This window comes from Triticum urartu, chromosome 1 (assembly GCF_003073215.2).
Source record: "Triticum urartu cultivar G1812 chromosome 1, Tu2.1, whole genome shotgun sequence".
NCBI lineage: Eukaryota > Viridiplantae > Streptophyta > Magnoliopsida > Poales > Poaceae > Triticum > Triticum urartu.
Window position 1 is genome coordinate 26743576 of NC_053022.1, and position 5649 is coordinate 26749224.

Sequence of the window (5649 nt, forward strand, 5' to 3'; positions counted from 1 at the left end):
TTTACAATAGAAAAAGAAACGACAAAAATACGCATCCTGAAGAATAGCTAATAGGCTCCCAATGCACCACGAACAAGTTTGGTTATCAAAGCCCTCGACGAACCCCAGACCAGGCCATCGATGTGACTAAGAAAAAGAAGGAGCTCGCCGCCGGAGGAAGACCCTGCCCGTCACCTCCCATTAGGCCAGTGTTGTCCCATCATCCGTCTCTGCCTCCGAGGAAGGCCCCTACCTTCTCACCCTAGATTCGAGGATGCCTTGGAGCTTGCATGAACATATGAAAAACATGTTGCCGGGGAGAGGAGAATAGGCACAGTGACATCACCTCGCGGATAAAAACCATGATATCCACTGCCTCCTGGAAAGACCATGATATCCACTGCAAGCTGCCGAGGAAAACAAAACTGAAGATCGACCGACCGCCCACACCCGAAGCCCTCACCACCGCGCCATAGTCCCAAGGCGGTGCCTTCAATAGGAAAAATGATGCCGGAGCGCCATTGCCGCCCAATCCAATTATTTGGACATTCACTGGGGAGACGGAGGTGGAGGGCAGGGTATGATCTAGGTTTTCAGGAGCTCCCGACTTGAGCATGGCCAGTTTGCGAGGCCGCATATGGGCGGTAAAATACACTGATTGGCATGACAGATCAAGGAGAGACGCTAGAGAAAGGTGCAGGCGGGTGGATCGATGGGCTGCTTTCCTGTTCACACCGGCGCGCGCAGGGGGAAGGTTGAGATCAGATGATATAATTAAGGACTGCAAACAAAATGTACTACATGCAGTATCGTCGAATCAAGATCATTAAAGGTCTGGAGGTGAATCAATCGAGGATACACACACAGAGGGCATAGCAATCTATAAATTACTCACACCTCTCGAGATTTCAAGAAACAAAGAGAGAAAGAGAAAAAGAACCAAAGAGAAGAAACTCGTCGACGAGAACCCTAGCTAAGCCAGCTACCCATATACCATGGGCAAATTGGTTTTATGGACGAAATTTACATTCAAGCAGGAGTACTTGATGGTGAACGGCCTTGTGCTAGCTAACCCGAACCTGAAAAACACCTTCAACTTCACTACCACCCGGCAGTTGTCGGTAGCATTACTATTCGGGTCATACCCGTAGTCAGCCGAGACGTTGATGCTGATCACGCTCCTGGGCGGTTGCCACCCGGCTGGTAGCCCTGCGTCCTTGGTCCGGACCCACGCCGTGGCTGCAGGGCCGTACCATATCTCGGCGCTCACGGAGTCAAACCAAACCGCCGTGCGCTGGCTGGTGTTGTTGGCCACGAGATCGAAGTTTAAGTGTGTGTTGGTGACCGGACCGGTCAGTGGCTTGTTGTAGGTGCCGATTTCCGCTTTCACGACGGAGAAGCTCATCCGTGCTGGGGCGAGGCTGATGGAGGTAGCAGCTACCAGGGCAACAGCGAACAGCGTTCCCAGCATAGCTGCGGAGATGTACTGCTTGGCTCTCCATCTTTTGCGGAGAGAACGGACGGTGGCCATAGATGAAACTACTAGTTGGGGAGCTAGTCACTATGAGTGATCGACTACGGGTAGCTATCCTATACATAGCTAGCCGCGAAGCGTTATATGGTGTGCACAAAGCATTGAGGTGCTAGCAGATGCAACTGGAGGTGTGACACTGAAGCGAGTATGCATGCTTGCTTTAATAGGAAATCTATGCGTTCTCGCTGAAGCATGGAATCCTTGACATGGGCAAATTCGAGAGCTTTGCCGCTGCGCTGGCCGTGGCTAGCTTGGAAGGGCCCAACTGAAAGAGCTTGGGTGGTGATGGGCGGCCACCCATGTGGCCAAAAAGGGACGTGGACATCTTCTACCATATAACCGCGATTGCTATTGGTAACTAGTAGATTAGCCAGATGCATCAGATCTACTCCCTCCGTTCCTAAATATAAGTCTTTGTAGAGATTTCATTATAAACTACATACGGAGCAAAATAAGTGAATCTTCACTCTAAAATGCATCTACATACATCCGTATGTGGTTCATAATGGAATCTCTTCAAAGACTTATATTTAGGAACGGAGGGAGTATTATACGGTTAATCAGAAGTACAAAGCATCTCAAACATAATAAAAATTACGTCAAGATTCCGAGACCACCGAACATCCCCTACTGTTGCTAGAACGAGTTGCCGACTCGCCGCTATAGCCACTCCTATACCTGAGCCGACTTGATCTCGGTAATGACAGCCGGAAATACTTCCTGCGCGTGCCCCTAAGGACTGGTGCCCTGGAGTTGCAATCGTCGCCATTGAACCTTGCATAGATCTGAACCACCCGACACTAAATCATGCCACATGACGAGAAACCCTAACCTCATCGTCTCAAGGAGACGGTGGGCTACACTTGCGAGGAATAACTCGAGGAGGATCGGAGCGCGCGAGACAAACTCAGAAAAAAAGCGCTGCCATTTGGCCATGCGCGGCACTTGCGAGGAATAAAAAATTCTAACCAAATCGAAGGCACGGGATTCTCCTCCCCACCGGCCATCAGAGAGAGGGGAGGAGAACCCAAAAGCTTGTGGGTGATGTATGTAGGGGAGAGTTTATCCTAGCCGCTTAGAGTTAGGGTAGAAAACAAGAGGAAGCCTTTTTTACGCCGCTACTACATTGTGGCCATCAGACCAATTTCAATGAGTTTGAAATAATACCTTTTCAAAAATCAATTTCGCTCAAAATAAATTTAGCGTTCAGACATCAGAACACTAATGGAATCGGCAATGTTGCCTAGTGCCAGAAGTTTGCCAAGTGCTTTATGTTGGGAGTTCAGCAATACACACGGTTTACCGAGTACGGGACAGGAAAAACTTGGCAAACACGCAAAACTCGGCAGTGACAACCGTTCACCCAGTACAAGGGTTCAATGAAGAGAACATTTCACGTTTCATCCCTTCCGGAGAATTTGCACCCTATTTCCTACCGAAGAGTGTTGCCATTTTAAGTGGCCCGAAAATCAGCTAATGCCTCGAAAATAGCAGACTAACTCAAAAAGTGGCAAAATTCGAGCATCAAACTTTGTATGGTGTGTATTAGGCATAACTTTTTTTTCATGTTCAGATGATTTTTAAAATGTAGTTGTGTCTACAAGGCAGCGGTATCCGTTCGAAACCCTGATAGTTTGCGGGAGAGTGTCAAGTTTGTACATGAGGTGCATCAAGTGTTTGCGGTAACGCTCTCAAATTTTAGCCACACCCTACTGGGGGTCCAATGAAGACACCATATTGATGACCCTAAAGTATAGGGGATCTATCGTAGTCCTTTCGATAAGTAAGAGTGTCGAACTCAACGAGGAGCAGAAGAAAATGACAAGCGGTTTTCAGCAAGGTATTCTCTGCAAGCACTAAAATTATCGGTGACAGATAGTTGTATGATAAGATAATTCGTAACGGGTAACAAGTAACAAAAGTAAACAAGGTGCAGCAAGATGGCCCAATCCTTTTTGTAGCAAAGGATAAGCCTGGACGAACTTTTATATAAAGCAAAGCGCTCCCGAGGACACATGGGACTTCTTGTCAAGTTAGTTTTCATCATGCTCATATGATTCGCGTTCGTTACTTTGATAATTTGATATGTAGGTGTACCGGTGCTTGGGTGCTGCCCTTACTTGGACAAGCCTCCCACTTATGATTAACCCCTCTCGCAATAATCCGCGACTACGAAAGAAGAATTAAAATAAATCTAATCATAGCATGAAACATATGGATCCAAATCAGCCCCTTACGAAGCAACGCGTAAACTAGGGTTTAAGCTTCTGTCACTCTAGCAACCCATCATCTACTTATTACTTTCCAATGCCTTCCCCTAGGCCCAAATAATGGAGAAGTTTCATGTAGTCGACGTTCACATAACACCACTAAAGGAGAGACCACATACATCTCATCAAAATATCGAACGAATACCAAATTCACATGATTACTTATAACAAGACTTCTCCCATGTCCTCAGGAACAAAAGTAAGTACTCACAAAGCATGTTCATGTTCATAATCAGAGGAGTATTAATTATCATTAAGGACCTGAACACATGATCTTTCACCGAATAAACCAACTAGCATCAACTAAAAGGAGTAACCAACACTACTAGCAACCCACAAGTATCAATCTGAGGTATTGAGACAGAGATCGGATACAAGAGATGAACTAGGATTTGAGAGGAGATGGTGTTGGTGAAGATGTTGATGGAGATTGACCCCCTCTTGATGAGAGGATCATTGGTGATGACGATGGTTTCGATTTCTCCCTCCCGGAGGGAAGTTTTCCCAGCAGAACAGCTCCGCCGGAGCCCTAGATTGGTTCTGCCCACGTTTCCGCCTCGATACAGTGGCGCTTCGTCCCGAAAGCTTCCTTCTGATTTTTTTTCCGGTCAAAACACACCATATAGCAGAAGATGGGCGCCGGGGGCCTGCGAGGTGGCCCACAAGACCGGAGGGCGTGCCCAGGGGATAGTGCGCGCCCTCCACCCTTGTGGATGGCAGGTGGCCCCCCTCTGGTACGTTCTTTGGCCAATATTTTTTATATATTCCAAAAATATTCTCCGTGAAGTTTTAGGACTTTTGGAGTTGTGCAGAATAGGTCTCTAATATTTGCTCCTTTTACGGTCGAGAATTCCAGCTGCCGGCATTATCCCTCTTCATGTAAACCTTATAAAATAAGAGAGAAAAGACATAAGTATTGTGATATAATGTGTAATAACAACCCATAATGCAATAAATATCAATATAAAAGCATGATGCAAAATGGACGTATCACACATCAAGTTTCATCACTTTCAGAGCTCGTTTGCACGCTATTTCCTACCAAAGTGCGTTTTCCCCTTTATAGTGGTCGAAAAATCAGAGCCTCAAAAATAGCAAACAAACTCATAAAGAGGCCAAATTAGAGCATGTGATTTGGATGGCATGTATTAATCATAGAAAAAGTTTGAATTTCTAATGATTTTATAAATTGAAGGTGTGTGTGGAAGCCGGCGGTTCCCGTTTGAAACCCTAACACATCGCGGGAGAGTGTCCAGTTCATACAACAGTTGCATCAAGTTTTTCCGTAACGCTCTAATATCTTTACCTCACCCAACAGGGTCCTATGAAGACATCATGCGAAGCTTCATCCCTTCCAGAGGTCATTTGCACAGTATTCGCTACCGAAGAGCATTTTGCCCTTTTTAGTGCCTGAAAAATCAGCAGCAGACCAACTCAGAAATTGGCAAAATTTGAGCATGGGGCTTTGGATGGTTTTTATTAAACATAGAAGATCAAATGATTTAAAAATGGAGTTATGTGTCGGTGGCAGCGGTTTCTGTCTAAAACTCTAAAACTTCGCAGGAGAGTGTCCAGTTTGTAAACGAGGTGCATCAAGATTTTGTCGTAACGCTCTCAAATTTTTACCATGCCCTACACGGGTTGGATGAAGACACCATGCCAAGTTTCATCTCTTTTTGAGCCAAGTTTTGCCCTTTTTAGTGGTGGGAAACCCAACTAATGTCTTGCAAAATATTGAAGATCATGATTGAAAAAATGGAGTTTTGTGTGGAAGGCGGCGGTATCCGTCTGAAACCCTCACCATCGTGCGAGAGTGTCTAGTTTGTATACGAGGTGCATAAAGTTTTTGTCGTAACGCTCTCAAAT